The sequence below is a fragment of the Notolepis coatsorum genome, assembly GCF_963971535.1.
Source record: "Notolepis coatsorum genome assembly, chromosome: 8".
In the NCBI taxonomy this organism is placed as follows: domain Eukaryota; kingdom Metazoa; phylum Chordata; class Actinopteri; order Aulopiformes; family Paralepididae; genus Notolepis; species Notolepis coatsorum.
In genome coordinates, this window is record NC_140172.1 from 8680269 (window position 1) to 8706593 (window position 26325).

At 41.6% G+C, this 26325-nt stretch overlaps 1 pseudogene across 1 annotated transcript in view; it reads right to left on the bottom strand.

Moving 5' to 3' along the window:
• Window positions 1-1797: 1797 nt before the first annotated feature.
• Window positions 1798-26325, bottom strand: part of LOC311232912 (protein CEPU-1-like) — a 143277-nt pseudogene continuing 118749 nt past the window's right edge. Inside the window, exons 4-6 of the transcript in view lie at window positions 25893-26044; window positions 24971-25006; window positions 1798-1901 (exon numbers count right to left, since the gene is read on the bottom strand). The product of the transcript in view is annotated as a protein CEPU-1-like (transcript). The remainder of the gene's footprint in view (window positions 1902-24970; window positions 25007-25892; window positions 26045-26325) is intronic.

A 26325-nucleotide genomic window follows, 5' to 3' on the forward strand; every position in this document is an offset into this window, starting at 1 on the left:
TGCATTAAAAACTCACCAAACGTCCAAGAGGATGGAGACAACCGCGTGGAGTTGACGAAGTTCATCTGCCGAACGACCATCCTCTTCATCTTGGCATAACAATGCTGCACGCGCTGTCTCTAGGTTAGCTAACACTAGTTAGCCTTTAGCTAAGCTAGCTACTAGCCGACATCATCATGGCTATATCCCGACTGAACCACACGTTAGCACTCAATATTATAACGTAGCTAAAGCTAACTAGCTGTCCCTGTCTTTAGCCGGGATGGCTAGCCTGACTGAACTGTCTAACATGCAACAACTTTCATCTTCAGTCCATCTGCCGAACGATGTCCTCTTCATCTTGGCTGGCATAACCTCCAATGCTGCATGCGCGAAATAGTCAGACGCTAGTGATGGGTCGGTCATGAGCGACTCGTTCATAAGAGCCGATTCATTGCCGTTAGCGTGAGTCGAATCGCTCACGTCTGGCAATGAGTCGGTCACGCCCCCCCCCCCCCCCCCCCACCCCCCCCCCCCCCCCCCCCCCCCCCCCCCCCCCCCCCCCCCCCCCCCGGCACGCACACGGACACACACAATGAACTCAACAGACGCTACCTTACCTGTAACCCCTCCCCTCATTGAAACCAATTCTGCTGCCTGCAGAGCCTCAGAGCTGCCTGCAGAGCCTCAGAGCCAGGAACAAGTCAGACACATTCTACAAACGTGTCTAATGTGAAATATATAAGCATATAAGCAAAACTAGATTTTAGGTCTGTGATGAAAAAGGGCCTCGCGGGAAGGGGGGCCTCGAAAAAAAATATTATTTATTTTTATTTTTTTTTGTGCGAGGCCCCCCTTCCCGCGAGGCCCTGTGCGACCGCACTGCTCGCACACCCCCTGAGGCGGCCCTGGTTACATATATATATATAACTATATATACTATATACTATATATATAACTATATATATATAATATAATATATATATAGGTTAAAACTAAAAGCTCATTAGCATCAACAAAACAGAAAATTATATATATATATATATATATATATATATATATATATATATATATATATATATATATATATATATATATATATATATATATATATATATATATATATATATATATATATATATATATATATATATATATATATATATATATATATATATCACTACAATGATGAGAACCAAAAAAAAATACTTGAAGGTCAAAAAACAATCTTCTCTCACAACCACCACACCAGGTTTTGAATCATAATGATTATACATTAAAATATGATAAGACCAGTCTTGGAGAAGGGTGACTGACGTAAGTGTTGTTTTGTTCCGACTCTCGAGGTATTTAACATTCACCTCGCACAGTCGCTGTACATTTCACTTGTTGAGATGAATGTGCAAAAAGAAAAAATAATCCGGACAAATGTTGAATAAAAGACAACCAGATAAAAAAATGAAGTCTGTTTATGTTACTCTAAAAACAAAACGAGTGAGACTAATAGCATAATTTAGGGAGAATAATAATAATATCCAACAAATATATCAAATGATATCAAAATAAACAAGAAAGTGAATCCATTGTTACACCCCTTAAAAAAAAAAAAAAAAAAAAAAAAAAAGGAAAAACACAAAAACAACCTATAATCTTATTTTCATATGACATTTTTGACATCATTATGTAGGATACCTCATGCACTCTGTGTGTATCAGTTAGTGGCTCCAGATGAGAGAAGACAAAAGCAACAAAAACAACAGAAAAACACCAAATCAAAAAGAAAACCACGCTCTGTTCAGTTCAGGCCTTTATTCCACTTCAAAGCCGGAGGAGGAAGGGCAGGAGGAGGAGGATGAAGAGTAGACAGGCTTGTGAGTGCATCGCCGATACGCCGCCATTTCCATCCTGCACTGCTCTCGGCCCTAGAGACGGGTAATGGGAGAGAGAGAGGGAGAGAGAGAGTGGGGGGAGACTTGAATGAGGTTCATCAATCAAGAAGATGGCGATGCCCTTCTTCTTACTCCCACCTCGAGGAGAGACGTTTTATGAACTTCTGATCTGCGGATACTAGCAGAGTGATTCACTACAATACCTTCCAGGCGCTCTACAAAGGCTCTACTCACGTCCTGCCTGTGCATGGAGAGAAGTCCCGAGTCAGGGTTAAAGTTGGTTTCTAAATTAAACACACTGTAAACCCGAATAAGTTTCCAGAACTTAAAAAAATTGAGGCCATACCATGCCTCAATTTTTTTAAGTTGATAAACTCAAATGTTTTCAGTTGGCTAAGACTTACAATTCTCAGTTAAGGCAACTCAAATATGGTCTGTTACTGTGACTTAAGGTTCTCAGTTAAGTCAAATCAAATATGGTCAGTTACTCTGACTTACAGTTCTCAAGTGGAGTCAACTCAAATATGTTCATTTACTGTGACTTACAGTTCTCAGTTAAGGCAATTCAAATATATTCAGTTACTGTGACTTAAGGTTCTCAAGTGGTGTCAACTCAAATATGTTCAGTTACTGTGACTTACAGTTCTCAGTTAAGGCAATTCAAATATATTCAGTTACTGTGACTTAAGGTTCTCAAGTGGTGTCAACTCAAATATGTTCAGTTACTGTGACTTACAGTTCTCAGTTAAGGCAGTTCAAATATGTTCAGTTACTGTGACTTAAGGTTCTCAAGTGGTGTCAACTCAAATATGTTCAGTTACTGTGACTTACAGTTCTCAGTTAAGGCAATGCAAATATATTCAGTTACTGTGACTTAAGGTTCTCAAGTGGTGTCAACTCAAATATGTTCAGTTACTGTGACTTACAGTTCTCAGTTAAGGCAGTTCAAATATGTTCAGTTACTGTGACTTAAGGTTCTCAAGTGGAGGCAACTCAAATATGTTCAGTTACTGTGACTTAAGGTTCAACCTTAAATCCATGTGATTAAGTTAACAGAACTCAACGACATTGAGGCCATCCCATGCCTCATTTCTTTTAAGTTAATCAACTCACATTTTTAAGTTAATCAACTCAAATATTTGCAGTTACTATAACTTAAGGTTCAGTTTTAAAATCCATGTGAAAAAGTTAACAGAAAAATAACTACACAAGCACATTATATCAACTTCAAACAACTCTTTTATTTTTTTCTATTCAAAGAGTATAAAAGAGTATACATATATAATCTGTATGTTAGCAATGTACAATAACACTGTAAACACCGTACACTGTTTTTGGACTATATATGTTAACAATACCGACCAGGTATTAGTGCCTTGCAAAGTGCAGATATGAAGTTTTCCCCTTTTTTTGTATGCATTTAGGAGGTTTTGTTCTTCATCGAAACTATTTATCTTACAAAAACATTGTGTTACAACTTCAAACTCTTTATATTTATTTCTATTCAAAGAGTATACATCTATTTATCTTACAAAAACATTGTGTTGCCCTCTCCAACATTATGGCAATGTTAAAATTGAAAATATATATATATAGAAAATATATATAGAAAATAAATACATGCATGTTATAACATGTACATGCAATGTAATGTATATTACACATTTAATCCCTCTGGTCACAATAGTGTAATAATGTTTGTTATAAGGCTCTGAAAATGTTACTGAATGATGTATCAATGTATTTCCAGCAAATATTGAAATAATAAAGGGTCTCAATATGTGCAGTGCACATGACCAGAGCCGTTTACATCCTGGCTGAATTACTCAAATTTGTATAGTGTGGTCATAGAATGAGCAAACATGTTGACGGCAACTATTGTGACCGTTGGGATAACACAGTGTATCTATGTACAGTACAGAATAAAATGTATAGATTATCTGAAAATTGTCAATCCGCTTGGCACATGTAAAATTCACAAACGTTGTGCTGTATATTGGGTCCTGCCAATGTGGAACCAAAATACCAATCCACATTACATGCTATACAGCTGGCAATACTGTTAATAGTGCACATACCTACATATGGAAATGCAGCTGCATGTATTTGCTCCATGATGTATCATGGAACAAGATGGTGTTTTCATTGAAAGAGTTAGTCAGAATGTCAGAGGCACCATCCGTCATTTAGAGCAGGCTATGTTTGCAGAATGATAACTAGAACACTACAGTACTCTGTACTAAGAACACTATACAGTACACTAACTATACTGCCCTGTCAAGGCAGACCGCAGTAGCTTCCAAACAGTGAAACTGAGAAAAATGGCTTTAAAGTTTTTTGACTTGCCATCCAAAATGTGTTATAGGTAGATAGATGATAGTACCCAGATTTAACATGTATTAATGAAAAAGCTGGAGGGAAAACAACATTGTATTTGAAGTTACTGCACTTTGCCTGTACATTACCTGTATAATTATTTAAGGAAATTGTGCAGCAGAGTGCAATATCTGCTTTTTTGGGGTTAATTAAAATAATTATGTCATATTTTTGTATGCCTAAAGATTACTTCATTAATACATGTTAAATCTGGGTACTATCATCTATTTACCTATAACACATTTTGGATGGCAAGTCAAAACACTTTAAAGCCATTTTTCACTGTTTGGAAGTTGCTGCGGTCTGCCTGGGTTTTGAGTGTGATTTTGTAGTTACTGCAGTTTTTAAAACCCCATATCTCCAAAACTGAGCGACATTAACATCTGAAACTTGGTCACAAGATAAAACATTTATTGACAAGGTCAATTTCACTCATAACTAAATTTTAACTTTTTTCAAGTTACTGCGGTTAGCCCTTGACAGGGCAGTATACTACTGCCTACAAGGTCTCAAGGATACAGTCCCACTCTCAGCATACAAGATCGATGGTCTGCTGCTGCTGACTCCCAAGCGATTCATTCAAGTGAAACGGAACTGAGTCCAGCTAATGGTGAATAGTTATTTTATTAATCAATTATTGTGTCTTTATTCACTCTAGTTGTGTAATTGACCAGTTCATATTCTGTATAAGTTCATATTCTGTATATGTTAATAATAACGGTTCTGTGTTGCGTTTATGGCTCCTGGTATATCGCCTTGTACTCTGTACTGAGAACACTAACTCTACCACTGCCTACAAGCAATGGAAGCAGTCAGAGCAGAGTGGCATTTATGCCCATTGCCTCCTATTGTTCCTCGAGAAACAAACGTTTGGGACTTGGATGTTGCCTTTGAGATTCTGATAAACTCTTTCAACTCTAAAACTTACTTGGATGAAATTACAATAATGCCAGCTATAGACGGTTAAGAAAATTCGAACTGTAAAACTCTCAAATGTAAACATATTACATAAAAAATAAAGAACAAGGTACATTGAGTAGTTTGGACCTATTGGCTGAACATCTGCAAAGTAGTACAGCAACTTTTGAAGGTATTATTTTGACATGACAAGACATTTCAGATGAGTTTCTATAGACACACTTTTGAGGTGTTGGTAAGTGCTTTGGGGTAGTGCATAGATTAGTCCAAACATTACAGGAAGGAATCACCAAATCTGGGGAAGCTGATCATGATATGACTTTCAATGACAATAGAGATTGTCACAGGCTGGTAGTGAACTGGACTTGTGTCATGATCACTGATTACAGTAAGGAATAGAAACTCATCTGAAAGAAGGATGTGGGGTGAGGTATTAATTTCCTTGTCATGTCAAAATAATACATTCAAAAGTTTAATGCAAGAGCGGTCAGGTGATGTAGCGGAGATTGCGTTCGTCACCAACGCTGGAGACACTGGATTCGCGTGTTCGAATCCAACTCCCTGCGTTGTCACCAGCTTGGCTGGCCGTTCACACTAATACAATTCGGCAGTATTAGGGGGTGGGGAAGCTGGCGGGTGGGAATCTGGCGTTGTGGACAGCGACGCCTACAGGTCAGGTCTCGGCGCTTGCTAAGCGGGGCAGGACTTGGTGGAGATAGCGTGCCCTCCCACGCGTTACACTTCACCAATGAGAGCCCTCGCTGCCAAGTGAAAAGACGTCACTGGCTGTCGGCGCACGTCTCGGGGGAAGCGTGCGATCGACTCGGGACGCCCTTATACCGACTCGTAGGAGAACATGCATACAGCACCAGGTAGGGGGGGGGGGGGGGGGGGAATTGGCACAACGACTAATTGGGACGGGGAGAAAATCCATTGAAAAATCAGAAGAAAAAAAAATGATTGCATCATCAAGTCATTCTTGAGAGTCTGCAACCTGGGCAACAGTTTACCAGCTTCTAGACCTAGTAAAATCTTCTGAATGAATTCAAAAGTGTTGGTAAGTCCCTTGGGGTAGCTGAGGTGTAGTGCATAGATTAGTCCAAACATTACCAGGAAGGAATCACCAATCAGAGATTGTCACGGGCTGGTAGTGAACTGGACTTGTGTCATGGTCACTGATGACAGTAAGGAGGGCCACTGCAACACCCTGAAGCTCTGGCTCATCAGGCGTGTCCTGAAGGAATGAAAGAGACATAATAATCACAAATAAATCCATGGTTTCTACAAAGTGCAGCACAAAGCTAAGTATATGGAGTTGTGTTTGTAAGTTGTTTATATTTTAGTTAGAACAATTTTTTTGGTGAGAAGGTTATTTTTATTTAACCAGGTTAGTCCTGTCGAGATCAAATATCTCTTTCACAAGGGAGACCTGGAAGGAAGGAAGACTGATACTTAGCATTTTGATTAACTGTTCACTTAATATACAGTTGTACTGTAAATTATTTTCACTCGGACTCACTGTGCAGGTTTTGAAAAATCCAGAGACTTCCTCATGCAGATACACAGGCAGGACATGGAGAACAGTGGTACGCCTGGTGTGAACATCATGGATTTCCTATTAAGATGCAAGATTAAGAAGAAAAAAAGAATTGTATTATATGGAAATGTTTACTGAACAAAGCGGATTTTAAACAGTCCAATCAGATATGTCCACAAATAACATGTTCACATCTTTAATGCAATCAGAAAAATGGCAAACACAATGGTGGACTAATTGTAAAATTCAAAAGCTCATTTGAATCATTGAACCTGTTCAATCTTACAGAGGTTCGACCTATGACATGTCATGTATAATAATCTATTCACCTGTTCATCGTGGATTTTTTAAAATGTGAGCCAAAGCATCTGCCGTGTTCCCAGTTTTGGACGCCTTCTGTCTGAATAATGTCATCAGTCTAGGAAGATGGCGGTCAAGCTCAGCGTAGAATGTGTTGGGCAGGTTCTGGTTGGCAATCAGCTGGAACTCTGCATACACCTATATTTAAAAACAGCAGGACAATATAGTATATCAACATCAATTAGTCACTTCAACTTGGTGGATCTCTTACTTTGTTTGGTTTGGGCTTCAGAGCATGACGGCGGGATTTCTGGCATTTTGATTAACTGTTCAATTAATATACAGTTGTACTGTAAATTATTTTCACTCGGACTCACTGTGCAGGTTTTGAAAAATCCAGAGACTTCCTCATGCAGATACACAGGCAGGGCATGGAGAACAGTGGTACGCCTGGTGTGAACATCATGGATTTCCTATTAAGATGTAAGATTAAGAAGAAAAAAATAATTGTATTATATGGAAATGTTTACTGAACAAAGCGGATTTTAAACAGTCCAATCAGATATGTCCACAAATAACATGTTCACATCTTTAATGCAATCAGAAAAATGGCAAACACAATGGTGGACTAATTGTAAAATTCAAAAGCTCATTTGAATCATTGAACCTGTTCAATGTTACAGAGTTTCGACCTATGACATGTCATGTATAATAATCTATTCACCTGTTCATCGTGGATTTTTTTAAATGTGAGCCAAAGCATCTGCCGTGTTCCCAGTTTTGGACGCCTTCTGTCTGAATAACGTCATCAGTCGAGGAAGATGGCGGTCAAGCTCAGCGTAGAATGTGTTGGGCAGGTTCTGGTTGGCAATCAGCTGGAACTCTGCATACACCTATATTTAATAACAGCAGGACAATATAGTATATCAACATCAATTAGTCACTTCAACTTGGTGGATCTCTTACTTTGTTTGGTTTGGGCTTCAGAGCATGACGGCGGGATTTCTGGCATTTTGATTAACTGTTCACTTAATATACAGTTGTACTGTAAATTATTTTCACCCGGACTCACTGTGCAGGTTTTGAAAAATCCAGAAACTTCCTCATGCAGATACACAGGCAGGGCATGGAGAACAGTGGTACGCCTGGTGTGAACATCATGGATTTCCTATTAAGATGTAAGATTAAGAAGAAAAAAATAATTGTATTATATGGAAATGTTTACTGAACAAAGCGGATTTTAAACAGTCCAATCAGATATGTCCACAAATAACATGTTCACATCTTTAATGCAATCAGAAAAATGGCAAACACAATGGTGGACTAATTGTAAAATTCAAAAGCTCATTTGAATCATTGAACCTGTTCAATGTTACAGAGGTTCGACCTATGACATGTCATGTATAATAATCTATTCACCTGTTCATCGTGGATTTTTTTAAATGTGAGCCAAAGCATCTGCCGTGTTCCCAGTTTTGGACGCCTTCTGTCTGAATAACGTCATCAGTCGAGGAAGATGGCGGTCAAGCTCAGCGTAGAATGTGTTGGGCAGGTTCTGGTTGGCAATCAGCTGGAACTCTGCATACACCTATATTTAATAACAGCAGGACAATATAGTATATCAACATCAATTAGTCACTTCAACTTGGTGGATCTCTTACTTTGTTTGGTTTGGGCTTCAGAGCATGACGGCGGGATTTCTGGTCAACCATGTCATTACATGCTTTGCGGAATCGGTCGCTGATGACTAGCTCGCAGGGGCGCACAGAACACACACGCAGATGCGCCGCTAGAGTATATAAACCAGGCTTAAGAATCACAAGTTTCACTTTAAAACACACAGAATGTGCCAAATGTTAACACAGGAAAGAGAGCTGATCTATATTACCTCAGACTCCATTTTGAGAGCAGGCCAGAGGTCCATGAGCTCTTTCACTGGTGGGCTGGACTTCACTATGGTCTGTCGGCGCAGGGCAAATGTGGTCTGCATCAGCTTTCTATGTCACAAATACATGTAGAATGTAAAACGTTAGGTTGGCAATAGTTTAGCAATAGGTTAAAAGTGTACTTATATCATTTTAAGTTTTCTATTTGCGATCGTCTATTCTGACCCGGAACCGGAAATGGAAATGTTGAACCATCGGAATTGTAGTTTACTTGCCATTTTGTAGAGGAGATCGCTAGCTATCGGCCTGCGTTGACATTTCTCCGATCTACACTTCCTGTCACATACTATGGTGGTTCAAAGTTCAGCGTTCTGAATGAATCATATCAATAATTGTTATGATTCGCGATAATAAGCTACAAAAGGTAACGTTTTTGACAAATATTGAAACGCAGTCAGTTTCTCCACACTATTGTTACCATGTAGGAAGAATTAGATCTGAAATTAGTTTCAAAATGGTTACACTGTGGGGGAAATAAAATAGTACAGTCGATTACAGTAAATATCAGTATCTGTTATTATGCACTCCTGGTGATACTATATCCAAATTGAACTCGGCCATTTGAAATATACTATATGTATATATATATAAATGTGCTAATTGGCTATAATAAGGTAATGTATAAGCATATATTCTATATTCTATAATATAATAATTATATTCTATAATATATATTTTTAATAATTGCATTGGTCCGGATGGGAGAATTCAGTACTGTATATACAGAACCTTCAGTTTGATCATCTTCCCTTTATCAATTTCCTTAGATCTTTTGTACACATGATCTCAAGAGGGTACTGAATGTTTAAGTTTGGTCATTATTATCATGGTTTTATTCACTGTCAAAGATGAAAAGAAAAATCATAATTCATATTTTCCTTTGTTTCATCACAATTTAAGCAAGCCTAGTAATAGACACAATATTTCTGACACTGAGAATACATTCATTGAGGTCCATAGATGTTCCTAGATACCAAGAATATGCAAATAGCCCTTGTAGAAGTGGAGCAATATTCCATTTACCTAGGTATACATTTTATGCAGATTTTCACCTGGGGTGGAACAGGTCACTAGTTACAACAATGCTTATGTAACTATTAAAAACGTACATTTTAATCACGAAACAAAATGGCAGACTAACGTTAGCTAGCATGCTAGCTAGCTAATGCTAGTAGCATGCTAGCTAGCTAACGCTAGTAGCATGCTAGCTACTGTAATAATATGCAATACTATTTGCTAAAACAAGCTCCAAACTATTTGCCACGGCACAGAGATAACATTTAGTCAAACGATAACAGCCCGGTGATGGTATCTGAACGTGATCATACTATTCCCATAAGAACTCACTTACCAGTTAACTAGTATACTATCTAGCATGCTAGCTAATAATGCTAACAATGCTACAAGCTTCGTTCTGCACTGTAGGCTACTAGTTGCTTGCCACCACGGTAATAATTCACAAAGTAGCATGTAGTCAAACGATGACAGCAAGATTATGGTATGTGAATGGCATAATACATTATATTGTCAATGACTTACCAAGGAGTTTGGCTCAGACTATTTGTCAAGCCAGTAGTGAAGACATCATCGCGCCAACAAGTTACGTTTGAATACCTCAAGTCCCGTGAGATCTTCTAGGTCTCGCGAGTTGCTTAGGACTACCCTCTCGAAGGGGAGGGGAGGGGGAGGAGGGGAGGAGGGGAGGAGGGGAGGAGGGGAGGGGGGGAGGGGGAATCTATTCTCCACTTGCACAATCTGATAGTAGCCACTTCCGGCTGACTTCCGGTTGCCAATGGCACTTCCTGTCCCATCCAAATACATTGGTTTTAGCTACTTTTCTCCCCTTATTTAAACAACTTTGTCGTCACAGAGAGGCAATGAAACGTTTGTATTATTATAGTATAGAATGTATTTAATAAGCAAACGTTTGTCAAAACCACTCAAGGAACACCTACAGGAGACTGCAATTCGAAACTGGCCCCTGTAAATGTCCTAACCCAACCCCCTCCAATGTACAGTAATTTACCTAGTATGGTTTTGTCAATATTCCAATGTACAGTTTTGCTTGTTCGTACAGAGTCCCAACCCCCTCCAATGTAAATGACCTAGTATGGTTGTCAATATCCCAATGTACAGTTTTGCTTGTACAGTTGTACAGTGTTCCCGGCCCTACCCAATATATGTCCTGATGAATTGAAAATGGGGGACCCTGATGTAAACAAGACTAAAGTCTTTCTCTGGTCTGCATCCCCTTAACAATTGTGTGTATTGAGCTGCACTGTATTGTACCCATTCTGCAATCTGTTAATAAAGTTTTCAATCAATTCAATCAATCAATCAATCAGCAGGGTTTTTGGGCTGTATTTCATGTAAAAACGTTTACTGTTAGTTTCCTTGCTCAGCCAGCATTAGCTAACAGAAGCTAGTGGTTAAAAAGGCCGGATTAGCTTTGAGCTAACTATCTTTCCCGACCCATGTATTCATTCCATTCTAAACATAACGTTAGTTTACAAAACATGACCTGTCTATATAACGTTGAGGAACAAATTATAAGTGTGTGGGTGTGTGTTTTGGTGAACATTGGACTGCAAACAGAAAATGCATCACAGTTACAGGCAGTAGCTACTGTTAGCTGCACTCAGGCTGGCTGCACTCAGGCGGCGCGATCAGCCTGTTGGACAGGGAATGAAGATCTCCAGCGAACACTTCATTGCCTCGGATTATGTTGTTGGGGGTGGAAGGTTTGTCCAGAAGACCACTAATCAGCTGAAGCCTGATGCGGTTCCCTCGGTCTTCGACAGACAGACCGGCGCAGGCTCCCGGGAGCGATGGCTAGCTAGTTAGCACCAGCCGAGGACCGGCGTTAGCTGCCGGGAGCGATGGCTAGCTAGTTAGCACCAGCCGGGGACCTGGAGCGATGGCTAGCTAGTTAGCACCAGTCGGGGACCGGCGTTAGCTGCCGGGAGCGATGGCTAGCTAGTTAGCACCAGCCGGGGACCGGCGGCAGCTCCCGGGAGCGATGGCTAGCTAGTTAGCACCAGCCGAGGACCGGCGTTAGCTGCCGGGAGCGATGGCTAGCTAGTTAGCACCAGCCGGGGACCTGGAGCGATGGCTAGCTAGTTAGCACCAGTCGGGGACCGGCGTCAGCTGCCGGGAGCGATGGCTAGCTAGTTAGCACCAGTCGGGGACCGGCGTCAGCTGCCGGGAGCGATGGCTAGCTAGTTAGCACCAGTCGGGGACCGGCGTTAGCTGCCGGGAGCGATGGCTAGCTAGTTAGCACCAGCTACCTCTCACACCTCTCACACCTCTCACACCTATCACATCTCTCACACCTCTCACACCTATCACACCTCTCACACCTATCATACCTATCACACCTCTCACACCTATCACACCTATCACACCTATCACACCTATCACACCTATCACACCTATGACACCTCTCACACCTATCACACCTATCACACCTATCACACCTATCACACCTATCACACCTCTCACACCTATCACACCTCTCACACCTCTCACACCGATCCCACCTATCACACATATCACACCTCTCACACCTATCACACCTATCACACCTCTCACACCTCTCACACCGATCCCACCTATCACACATATCACACCTCTCACACCTATCACACCTATCACACCTCTCACACCTCTCACACCGATCCCACCTATCACACATATCACACCTCTCACACCTATCACACCTCTCACACCTATCACACCTCTCACACCTATCACACCTCTCACACCTCTCACACCTATCACACCTATCACACCTCTCACACCTCTCACACCTCTCACACCTATCACACCTCTCACACCTATCACACCTCTCACACCTATCACACCTCTCACACCTCTCACACCTTTCACACCTCTCACACCTATCACACCTATCACACCTATCACACCTCTCACACCTATCACACCTCTCACACCTATCACACCTCTCACACCTATCACACCTCTCACACATATCACACCTCTCACACCTCTCACACCTATCACACCTATCACACCTCTCACACCTATCACACCTCTCACACCTTTCACACCTCTCACACCTATCACACCTATCACACCTCTCACACATATCACACCTCTCACACCTATCACACCTATCACACCTCTCACACCTATCACACGTATCACACCTCTCACACCTATCACACCTATCACACCTATCACACCTCTCACACCTATCACACCTATCACACCTATCACACATCTCACACCTCTCACACCTATCACACCTCTCACACCTATCACACCTATCACACCTATCACACCTCTCACACCTATCACACCTATCACACCTATCACACCTCTCACACCTATCACACCTCTCACACCTCTCACACCTCTCACACCTATCACACCTCTCACACCTATCACACCTCTCACACCTATCACATCTCTCACACCTCTCACACCTATCACACCTATCACACCTCTCACACCTATCACACCTCTCACACCTCTCACACCTCTCACACCTATCACACCTCTCACACCTATCACACCTCTCACACCTATCACACTTCTCACACCTCTCACACCTTTCACACCTCTCACACCTATCACACCTCTCACACCTATCACACCTCTCACACCTATCACACCTATCACACCTCTCACACCTATCACACCTCTCACACCTATCACACCTCTCACACATATCACACCTCTCACACCTCTCACACCTATCACACCTATCACACCTCTCACACCTATCACACCTCTCACACCTTTCACACCTCTCACACCTATCACACCTATCACACCTCACACACATATCACACCTCTCACACCTATCACACCTATCACACCTCTCACACCTCTCACACCTATCACACGTATCACACCTCTCACACCTATCACACCTATCACACCTATCACACCTCTCACACCTATCACACCTATCACACATATCACACATCTCACACCTCTCACACCTATCACACCTCTCACACCTATCACACCTATCACACCTATCACACCTCTCACACCTATCACACCTATCACACCTATCACACTTCTCACACCTATCACACCTATCACACCTCTCACACCTATCACACCTATCACACCTCTCACACCTCTCACACCTCTCACACCTATCACACCTATCACACCTCTCACACCTATCACACCTCTCACACCTATCACACCTATCACACCTCTCACACCTATCACACCTCTCACACCTCTCACACCTATCACACCTCTCACACCTCTCACACCTTTCACACCTCTCACACCTCTCACACCTATCACACCTATCACACCCTCACACCTATCACACCTATCACACCTATCACACCTCTCACACCTATCACAACTCTCACACCTATCACACCTCTCACACCTATCACACCTATCACACCTATCACACCTCTCACACCTATCACACCTCTCACACCTCTCACACCTCTCACACCTATCACATCTCTCACACCTATCACACCTATCACACCTATCACACCTCTCACACCTATCACACCTATCACACCTATCACACCTCTCACACCTATCACACCTATCACACCTATCACACCTCTCACACCTCTCACACCTATCACACCTCTCACACCTATCACACCTATCACACCTCTCACACCTATCACACCTCTCACACCTCTCACACCTATCACACCTCTCACACCTATCACACCTCTCACACCTCTCACACCTTTCACACCTCTCACACCTATCACACCTATCACACCTCTCACACCTATCACACCTATCACACCTATCACACCTCTATACCCATTCTGCAATCTGTTAATAAAGTTGTACTTAAGTTATGCTTTTACATTATACTTACTTAATAAGTGAATAGTTCCAAGTCAATCAAAAACGATGAGTTTTATTTACTCAAAACATAATGCGGTTTACAGTCTGTATCTACTTAATTATCTTAAGTTGTACTTAATTTATGCTTTTACATTATACTTACTTAATAAGTGAATAGTTCCAAGTCAATCAAAAACTATGAGTTTTATTTACTCAAAACATAATGCGGTTTACAGTCTGTATCTACTTAATTATCTTAAGTTGTACTTAAGTTATGCTTTTACATTATACTTACTTAATAAGTGAATAGTTCCAAGTCAATCAAAAACGATGAGTTTTATTTACTCAAAACATAATGCGGTTTACAGTCTGTATCTACTTAATTATCTTAAGTTGTACTTAAGTTATGCTTTTACATTATACTTACTTAATAAATGAATAGTTCCAAGTCAATCAAAAACGATGAGTTTTATTTACTCAAAACATAAGAACACGTCACACGAACTCAAGACATTCAAGTTAGTAGAACTTTCATAGAATATTGAGTATACCCTACTCAAACTAATTGATTATTTTGAACGTGCGGGTTTACAGTGCACTATATAAGTAGACTATATATCATTTCACATTTTTACACCTACAGGTAAAAGAACCGTACTGCATTTTTTGATGTTTTGAAAATGTTGCATGTCGTCGGATGAAAACCCTGTTATCAACTATTTTTGTGAATTACACTTATTTTATTTCTGGTTGAATTTAAAATCAACATGGTTCTCGGAGGTTGGGGACATGTCTAATGACCACAAGGACCATGGAATCCATTCAAAACCCCAATGTGTAACTTCAACAACAACAAAAAAAAAAAAAAAAAAAGTTTGTAGATGGGTGGACAATCCTGATTTGTTTGCAGTGTGGAGGCTAAAAAGTCCACAATAGAACTCAAACACGCAGTCCTAGGACAAAGAGATTCCCAAATGTCCGTCTGCAAACATGAGACGTACTCCTGCGCTTCTTCATCCGAAGCCAACGTCTAGACGTTAGTGTTTAATGACTGACGATTAAAGGCATCTCTTTTCAGAATTAGTTCAGGATTAGGATTAGGGTTAAGATCTCGCCGCTCTATGAATCACAGACCTGCCTGCGTCTAAAATAGGTGCTGACCCCTCTAGGAGACGGACGTCATGACTCATGACAGGTGTTTAGACGGTGAACGAGGCGGTGACGACGGGGAAAGAAATGTTTGCTTCAGAACCGCTCCGCTTGACACAGCTCATACTTTACAGGCACCAAATGGTGAGCCCTGGCTGAGAGAAGAGGCCTTGGAGGGGTGGAGCCACACCGATCCATCACCACGTGCAGAGAAAACGGATGGTTTGTTGTCGAGTCGGACCCTGAAGTAAACCGCGCGTTCGCAGCAACGACAGTTTCGCTGACGGACGGCGATGTGTCCGTCGGTCCCGAAAGTTCATCCTCGCAGAACATTTCTGTCCGTCAGACGGACACTCGTGTCCGTCGGTCCCGAAAGTTCATCCTCGCAGAACATTTCTGTCCGACAGACGGACACTCGTAAAGATAATGAAGGGCAGATGCAGACGGACGGCCGGACGGACGGACGGACGGACGGACGGACACGATGGATCAATGTAACCGGGCCCCAGGGCGGTTAGGTGGCCGAGCGGAGATTGCGTTCGTCACCAACCCCGGAGCTGTGAGCTGGATTCGCCTGTTCGAATCCAGCTCACAGCTCCGGGGTTGTCACCAGCTTGGCTGGCCGTCTGCACTAATACAATTGGCTGTATTAGAGGGTGGGAGAAGCTGGCGGGGTGGGTCCGGGTCGTTGTAAACAGCGACTCCTACAGTTCGGTCGGGGCGCCTGCTAAGCGTGGATAGGACTTGAGGGGGATAGTGTGGTCCTCCCACACGCTACGCCCTCTCGATGAGAATCCGCGCTGCCAGGTGAAAAGAAGCGGTGATTGGCTGGACGTGTGTCGGAGGAAGCACATGGTAGCCTCCACTCTCCCAGATGATCTGACTGTGGGGGGTAAGTGCGCAGCGACCAGGAAGGGACTGGGAATTGGCATACGACTAACATTGGGATGGGAGAAAATCGGAGGAAAATGGAGGGGGAAAAAGATCAAAAAAAATAAAAAAAATTTAACCGGGCCCTTATGCTCTGTGTACACAACTTGGCACATCAACGAACTGACGGAGACCGCGGGTCAGTGGAGGTTGAATGATGGACAGTAATACACTAGCAGCCCCTCTGTGTGACCTTGCACCGCTCTGATGAAAGGCATGTATAGACCCGTGTGTCTCTGTCCACTACAAATGGTGCGACAGTGGCTCAGGACAGAGGTAGGGCCGTCGTTTGGTAATCGGAAGGTTCCCGGTTCGATTCCCGCTCCTCCCCGGCAGCGTGTGTCGAAGTGTCCTTGAGCGAGACACTTAACCCCTAACTGCTCCCGATGAGCAGGTCGGCACCTTGCACGGTCGCCTCCGGCGCCAGGTGTGTGAGTGAACGGGTGAATGTGAGGAACAAATTATTTGAAAGCCCTTTGGATACAAGCGGCTAATATAAATGCACCATTTACCAATTACAAATCAATTGCCTTGTGTACATAAACAATAACGAAATCTTCTTTTTAGCCTCCTGTTCCTGTACGCTGCTTCAATCTAACCTATTAAAAGGGAACAGTGATGAGCCACAGGGCTTTTTAAGACTGACACTAACCACCTGCTCTCACCCTGTCTGCACCAGATACATGGTTGTATGAACACTTGGAAATGTGCATTGTAACACCTGTGGTAAGAAGACTAATGAACCACTAATGCCATATTGTAATATTGCTTGCATTTGATACAAATCGAATGTGTTCTACTCTGTACGGCTATTGTGTTAAACCAATAGTGGTGCGGATTGACTAAAACTCATAGCATAGAGTAGTAATTCCCGGAAATGTCTGTAGCCTAGTGATGTAGCCGCACGGAGGTAGCGTTGTGATTCGGTGGCGCGGAGATGGAACCTGGGAGGGCAGCGAGTTCTGTCCCGCTCGAGAACAGGGAGCGTAATATTGACAACCGCACGAGACCTTTGTAATGAGACATTCATGAATACCGACGTCTGTCTCTCAGTCATTGGAAATGGCGGCTCGCAGGAAGAATGGAATACTTTTTGCCCAAATAACCAGACGGACCGCTTCGCCGCGTTAAGTAACAGACCCGGGGCTGCGCCAGGCTGCACTTCTTCCGCTGGTTAAGCTGTTGGAAAAGTTGTTCCCATTCAGACTTGGCCAGAAGACCTTGATTTAAAAGGTGCTATAGATACGATTCTTATGTAATCATTTAAAAAAATATTTATAATAATAATACAAAAGAAACATCCACTGGGTGGCGGGGATAGTGTGAGCCTCCCACACGTTACACCTCGCCAATGAGAGTCTGCGCTGGCAGGTGAAAAGATGTGACAGGCTTCACAGGGGACACGTGATGCAAGGCTTCTATCCTCCCTACAACCGGCCAGTGGGGGGCATATGCGAGCAACGTTCAAGACAGGGGAGGGGAGAATTGGCACAGCGGGTAATTGGGATGGGAGAAAAATAGAAAAATAGGAGAAAAAGTGGATAACATTTTGTTTTAAACATCCACAGAGCTAGAGAGGTGCAGAATAAAAGTATTGCTTTTCCCTCCAAAAAAATTATTAATTTAATTTATAATAAAAAAAATTATTTGGCAGGTCCGAAATGTATGTGGTTGTTTACATGTTGCGTGTGTCGTATATTTTAATCTGTTCATGAGGAATTATAGCCATACATTGAATACATTGATAGAATGTCAGTAAATACAGTGGTTAATATTACAGCGTCAGACGTCTTCTTAGAGACAGGGCTCAGTTTGTGACGAGGTCTATGCACCTTCCCGCTCTCTCAGTTCAGCTGACCAGCTGCTCCTAGTAGTGCCTACAACTAGGCGTAAGCTCAGGGGGGGCCGTGCCTTCTCCGTTGTCACCCCCAGAATGTGGAACGAGCTGCCACTGCAGATTAGGCAGGCCTCCTCACTGCCCCGTTTCAAAGGCCTCCTTAAGACCCACCTTTTCTCTCTGGCTTTCGACACCATGTAGCTTGTTGATTTTATGATCTTATTGTCTTACTGTGTTGTTGTTGTATCGTTTTGTTACTGTGTCCTTTGCTTTTAAATATGTTTTAAGTACTCTGATCTATTTAAATTTGTATTGCTGCCTATGTTTACCTTTTTTTGTCTTCTCTTTTATTGGTACTCTTGTTTTTTTTGTATCTATTTTTAGTGCTGCTTATAGTTTTTAATATGCTCCCTCTGTACAGCACTTTGTGCCCCTGTGGCTGTTAAAGCGCTTTATAAATAAAGTTGGATTGGATTGGATTGGAGCACATGTTGACGAGACAAAGGGGAGACAGCTGACAAAGGAGTCATCTGCTTATCGTCAGTGACCTCCTGACCAAATTCCTCAGAAGGTATTCAAAGCCAGACAAGCTAAGATTAGGAACAGGAGATGGGATTCGTATTTTGAGTGGGTTCTGAGTGGACAGGAAGACGATTGATTAAGCCAATCATTTTGGTGAATAAGGGGAAAACAAGGAGGGATTTCATGCTAGTGTATATAAGCTCGAGGGCAGAGAGAGAAGGCTCTCCTCCTGCTCCCCGACTGTTGCTTGACGCGGTGACGCGGTGTGAGTTTAGCATAGAAGGCTCCTGACGTCAAAGGGACTTCACATTTCTGTAATTAATTTGAAATAAAGCTTTGTAGTAATTAGGAAGTAGCCAGAGACTCATTATCCTACAACGGTATTTCATATACAATATATGACCCATCGTCTACGTCAGTGTTTCTCAAAGTGGGGGGCGCGCCCCCCAGGGGGGGCGCAGAGGCATGACAGGGGGGGCCTTGAGATTTATTAAAAAAAATAATAATAATTGGATTACAGAAAATTATCACTAAAGTGCTATCTGTTGCAGCTGCACTGTTCTCCATGAAAATAACATTTCTCAAAATCTGAAAATCATTATTTAATAAAACACAGAAAAGGATCACCAAGTTACTCTGGATAAAAAAACCTTTACAGACAACATTGAGACAAAGCTTCCTGACACTTGGAAGAACTCTTTGAAATCTCATCTGATACCACCTAGAGAGCTAGTTTCAGAGTGTGCTGTGGTGCTGAGTACCAAGTATCTCATCTCATGGCCCACCAAGTATCTCATGATGCAGCAGTTAAGGTGTTGATACCATTCAGCACCACATACAGGCAGGGGTCGGGAACCTATGGCTCGCAAGCCATATATGGCTCTTCTGGTGACAGCATATGGCTCCCAGAAATGTTAGTAATTTTTTTTTCTTTTTTTTTTAATACTTGTGATATTTCTTAATAATACTGTGTCATTTTAAAGTAAACAGAAATTAGTTTTGAAGATACAGCTAATAGTATCTGTAGCTGAAGATATAGCGAGCAGAGCTGGCGAGGGAACACAGAAATAATAAGTGGACAGAAATAAAAAATCTTCAACCTGAAGACCAGCTGATTCTTAAAACTTGGAACGAGCTTCCTGTGACATACCACACAATGCAGCGTGAGTATTGCCGTATTGACCATGTTTGGCTCTACATATGCATGTGGGCAGTCATTCTCGCATATGAGGAACATTAAGACCAACCTACGCTCACGTTTAACTGATGGAAGCCTCAACGCCTGCATGAAGCTCAACCTCACCACGTATGAACCAGATTACAAGGCCATCAGCAAAACCATGCAGCACCAGAAGTCGCATTAAAAGTAAGACATATTTAATTTATTATACGTTAAAAATACTATATGGCTCTCAATGAAATATATTTAGAAATATTTGGCTTTTATGGCTCTCCCAGTCAAAAAGGTTCCTGACCCCTGACATACAGTATCTGTGTGAAGCTGGCTTTTCATCCATGACAGCTTTGAAAACAAAATATAGGGCCAATTTGAAAGGTCACGATATTGGTGTTATTTCAATAAATTTAAACATGGCCCATTTCATGACTATTTTGTTGGGGCGAGGGGGGGGGGCCCAAAATATTTTGGTCCGCCAAAGGGGGGCCTGACAGAAAAAGTTTGAGAAGCACTGGTCTACGTGAAGAATTATACCACAGGTGCATGTATCCCCTCCCTAGTTCCCATTTCCCCACGCAGAATGTACCTGATTGGATGTTGAATAACATACTGGTGCTCTGCTGCTCAATGGTATCTACATGTATAGCACCCTCTCACTGCCACACGACAGAAGGTTAGCCCTTTACTATCACACAACCGACGGCGATGCTCCATCATTAGCATCATTAGCTCCGCGGATGATGGAGCATCGCCGTCGGTTGTGTGGTAGTAACCTTCTGTCGTGTGGCAGTGAAAGGGTTAAAAGTCAACTTCTGGAAAAGTTGAATAAAGCTTCTTATATTTGTACTAGTGCTGTCAATTGATAATTTTTTTTTACTCATTACACGTAATCTCACAATTGTCTGTAATTAATCTAGATTAATCTAGATTAAAAAGAGCATTCTTCTACTTAAGCATTCTTCTACTCGCCTAGCTTAGCACAAATGAATGGAAGTGGATACGGACTACTAGCCTAGCTGTTTCCACTTCCATTCATTTGTGCTAAGCTAGCCTAGCCTGTAGCCGGATATAGCCTTCTACTGGACGCACAGAGAGGAAATCTGTATCTATCTTCTTTCCTGCCTCTGGAGAAGACGGTAAGCACATGTCCATAACGTTGGCGTGTTCCTTTAAGTAAAAGTAGAAATACTTCTTCCACCCGTTGCTTATATCCATCGTATCGTCCTCCATGGGGGCGTGCAGTCCGCTCGTTTCTGCTGGTTATAACGTCTCCTCTCAGATCGTGATGCTTCATGTTCAGTGCTAGGCTCACACTACAACCAAATGCAGCACTGAACGGCATAGGAAGTCCTTCATTCCAACAGCCATCAGACTATACAATGCATCACTGTGCCTCACTGCATCACTGAGCACAGAGCGGCAGCTCAATAGTGCGACTAGCGGGCCTCCAGGCTCCACAACAGGGGGCAGCGACGGCTTGCCAGACATTGAGTCATTGACCTAGGACTAATAGGAAACCAAGGAGGGACAATAACACTACCTGATGCATACTGCACCTTATGTGACACTGTGAATACTGTGAATATATATTATATATATATATTATATATATATATATAATATATATATATATATATATATATTTCAGTAAGTTAGATAGTTAATTATATTGATCAAATTGTTTACACTGCTGTGTTGTTTTTTTACTACCTGTACCCCCCCCCCTTCCCCCATGCTCAGTATATTTTTACTGTATTTATTTACTGTATATTTACTTTAATTTGTATTCTATTTTACTCTACTCTTATCCTAGGCAACTTGATTTGATTTGTGTTATTATTCTAATTCGTGCCCTGTCCTGTCTAAATGTTTAAATGTTTAAATGTAGAGCGATTTGCAGTGTCAAATTTCCCACGGGATAATAAAAGTATTTCTATTCTATTCTATTCTATTCTGATCAGGGAGGCACATTGAAAGGAAACGGGAAACCCCGCCCCCCCCCCCCCCCCCCCCCCCCCCCCCCCCGGGTCAAACTCACGGCGGGTGTCCCGGGCGGGTTTTTTAAGTGGACCCAAACTATGAACGTTTGACTATCTATTGAATTTGAGCTTGCATGTAGGGAATTGTATAGTGTAGCGATCAGCCGCCATACATACACAAACGTTGTAATGCCTCAAACTAATTATGTTTTCAACGCTCGCACCTCTGGGATGGGGGAAGAAATTGCATCTAAATAATAAATACATCACTTGAGCATTGAGGAATGAAATTGAAGTTTTTACTTTGAAGCTCGAAACACAATGACTTCTAATTTCCCTCAGATTTCCGCGGGTTCAGCCGCCTTTCCTGCGGGACAACTATCCAATTACCCTGCCATAGTAGATTATCCCTAATCCCGCATATGGCTAATTGGAATAATAACACTTTCTCATAATCAAAGCCCATTAATACAATTCTGATGAGTTAATGCAGGGGGCTGGTTTTGCTCGCAGCGAACTACAATCGCCAGTGAGTGACAAGGACACCAAATATAAACATGTAGACAATGCAATTCATACGGTATACTTGCCATGTATCTCACTATGATCTATGTGCCGTAGGTTCAAGTGATATCGGTCTAATCGACTCTGTATATCAACTGGCATCGTTTCCAACTTAAAGCCAACATAATTATCTATCATTTGAACATTTTGAACAAACGACTTCTTTGAATCTGTGGAACGCTTGTTTGTTTGTTTGTTTGTTTTTTGCAAAGAAACTAGTCTGAATCTAATTGTAATGATTTATTTCCCTGCATCTATTTGTTCCCTTGTATTGAGCAGGTTGTTTTTGGTGGGTATAGCACGCATCACATTTTAAATTAATGATTTGCCAGGCTGCCCAAGAGTAAAAAAAAATATAAAAAAATTAATAAAAGGCCAATACATTAGGTAGGCAGTGTTCCTGGCTCCAAGAACCACAGCTCATTGGTTAATCAAAATAAATAATTGTTTGTCCCCTTGTGACATCATCAAGGGCCATAATTCTGAACAGCTTGTTTAGGTTTGTTAATATTACGACTTTAAAACCCTGACGAGGAGGCCCCATGTAATTCCCCCCACCGCCCCCCTCCCCAGCATCAAAATAACATTTCAGACTGCCAAGTCCATACAAAGACCAGGCAAAAACTCATATCCCATAATAATGACCCTTTGAATCTCCTCAACTGGATTATGAAAGAGTGAGTTGTGTTTTTCGTGGAGCTCCAGGGGGCCGCAGCTCGCCACAGCCATAATTCAAAAGTAAGATAAGATAAGATAAGATATTCCTTTATTGATCCCCTTGGGGAAATTCACGGGTATGCAATTATGTATTTCTCTTGCACTGAAAGGACTTTTTTCTTTGCTCTCCCTGTTGCTGAAATGGGATTAAATTGTCTGGAAGAGACAGAGTTTCACTCACTGACTCACTGACTCATGGTCCGGTTGATGATTCAGGTTTTGATCATCAGTATGATGCCAGATGATTACCCTGATCTCACCTGATCGGGGTCTGACCCTTAGATTAATCTGTCTAGTTTAGTTAGGATGTCTATTTGCTCCCATGTCTGGTAACCCCCTCCTATTGCTAGGTTTTAGTGAGTTTTTCCTTTTCCTTACCTTCGTGTGAGGTATGTCTGGGAGTGTTGCTTTTATTTATTTTGCATTTATTTTAATTTAATTTAAAATTGTAATTTAAAATTTATAATTTTTTTATTTTTTTATTTTTTATTTAAATTTAATCTTTCTTGATTTGATGTGATGTTTCTTCTTGACTTGTTTGGGGAGGACGTGTACGGCCCATGGGGACATTGACGTGTGTTGTCGGGCCTTACAAATTAATTTTATTTGATTTGATTTAGATGATAGATAAATAGGGTCTAAGGTGAAAATAACCACAATTGTCAAGCATCGTGGCTCTAAACATCATGACACTTACTTAGTAAGGTGTATTGTTGAAATACAATCACTACAGTTACAAAGTATCACGGATGATTAAAGACGGGTACTTACATGAGAGATGAGCATGCACAGACCAAAATGAAGCCATGCCAACACAGAAAGACGGGAGGAAAAAAGTTAAACTTGGATTAGAAAAACATGCAGATGTTTCATCTACCATTTCCACAAACAAAAAATGGAATCATTCCTCTATGTTCTTGGGTATCTCTCTCTCTCTCTCTCTCTCTCTCTCTCTCTCTCTCTCTCTCTCTCTCTCTCTCTCTCTCTCTCTCTCTCTCTCTCTCTCTCTCTCTCTCTCTCTCTCTCTCTGCTGCTTTTCTGACAAACCCTTCAGCTTATCATTTTTGTGATGGAATTTGAAGTTAATAACTTTTCCATGGGACCGCAGAGCGTCCCGTACCATCTGGGAAATCGAATGTGTTCCTTGTGCTCTGAAAGAGCCCCGGTGCCACCTCAGCTGCATGGTGGCGCGGGCAGAGTGGGCAGAGTATCGGTCTCATTGGAAACCTAATTTTTCAGTTTGTGAAAATGGCAACGTTAGTCACGCGTTGGCATGCGGTTAAGTGTTTGGACAGCCGGTTTAAAACACATGCCTGCCGGCAAGCAGAGTACTGACCTTGTAATAGTGTTGAGCTAGTGGGTTCAATGACCACTGCACCGGAGGAGAACAGAACACCAAGTCGTCATTGACAAAACCAGTAAGAAGATAACCTGTTACTGCCGGCACCGCTGGTGCATTGTTTACATATATACTCATATTACACAGTTACAACTTATAATACTGATATCATGGATTTTTCATTTAAGCAGAAATGATATTAACAGTATATTTCAAATATGAACAGACACCACTATTGCAACTATGACCACATACAACAAATGTATTCCTAAGGTCAAGCCTATACCTATATCACATAAAACTCAAACAACTAAAACTCTGCTTTTCAATGACCTAAAACTCTGCTTTCAAACACCTAAAACTCTGCTTTCAAACACCTAAAACTCTGCTTTCAAACACCTAAAACTCTATTTTCAATCACCTAAAACTCTGCTTTCAAACACCTAAAACTCTATTTTCAAACACCTAAAACTCTATTTTCAATCACCTAAAACTCTGTTTTCAATCACCTGAAACTCTGCTTTCAAACACCTAAAACTCTGTTTTCAATCACCTAAAACTCTGTTTTCAATCACCTGAAACTCTGCTTTCAAACACCTAAAACTCTGTTTTCAATCACCTAAAACTCTGTTTTCAATCACCTAAAACTCTGTTTTCAATCACCTGAAACTCTGTTTTCAATCACCTAAAAACTCTGCTTTCAAACACCTAAAACTCTATTTTCAATCACCTAAAACTCTGTTTTCAATCACCTAAATCACCTAAAATCACCTATAGCTCTGCTTTCCGTCTTTTCCATGTGTATGGGAGGCGGAAAAAAGCAGAGAAATTACTTTGTTTTCAAGAATATCCATATATACGCGTGGACAAGGCGTGTGCCAAGGCGTGGACCAGTGATTGGTGGACTCACTGTACTCACCGTACAGGAGGAAGCTTGTGTTTGAGCTGCCCAGTTTGTTGGCAGCGACGCAGGTGTAGTTCCCATAGTCTGCCTCAGTGATGTTATAAAAGGTCAGCTTGGAAAGTGACCCGGAGACCTCAATCTCTACACCGTCAAAGCCATGAAAGATCCTGAATGGGCAAGGGGAGGAGAGAGAAAAGAAAATAATATGTATTATTACTATGTTCATTATAAATTAATTAAAAAACTAATACTAACTAATAAAAGTATGATCATTTGTGTTTCACTTCTATTTATTTATTAATTCATCATTGGCCATTTGTCAAAAACAGGATACACATTTAAATGTATAAAAAAAAAATATATATATATATATATATGACTGGTGAACTGGAGAATAAGACACATTTTATAATAAGCCATTTTGTAAGTCATCTGAAAATGGTTGGTG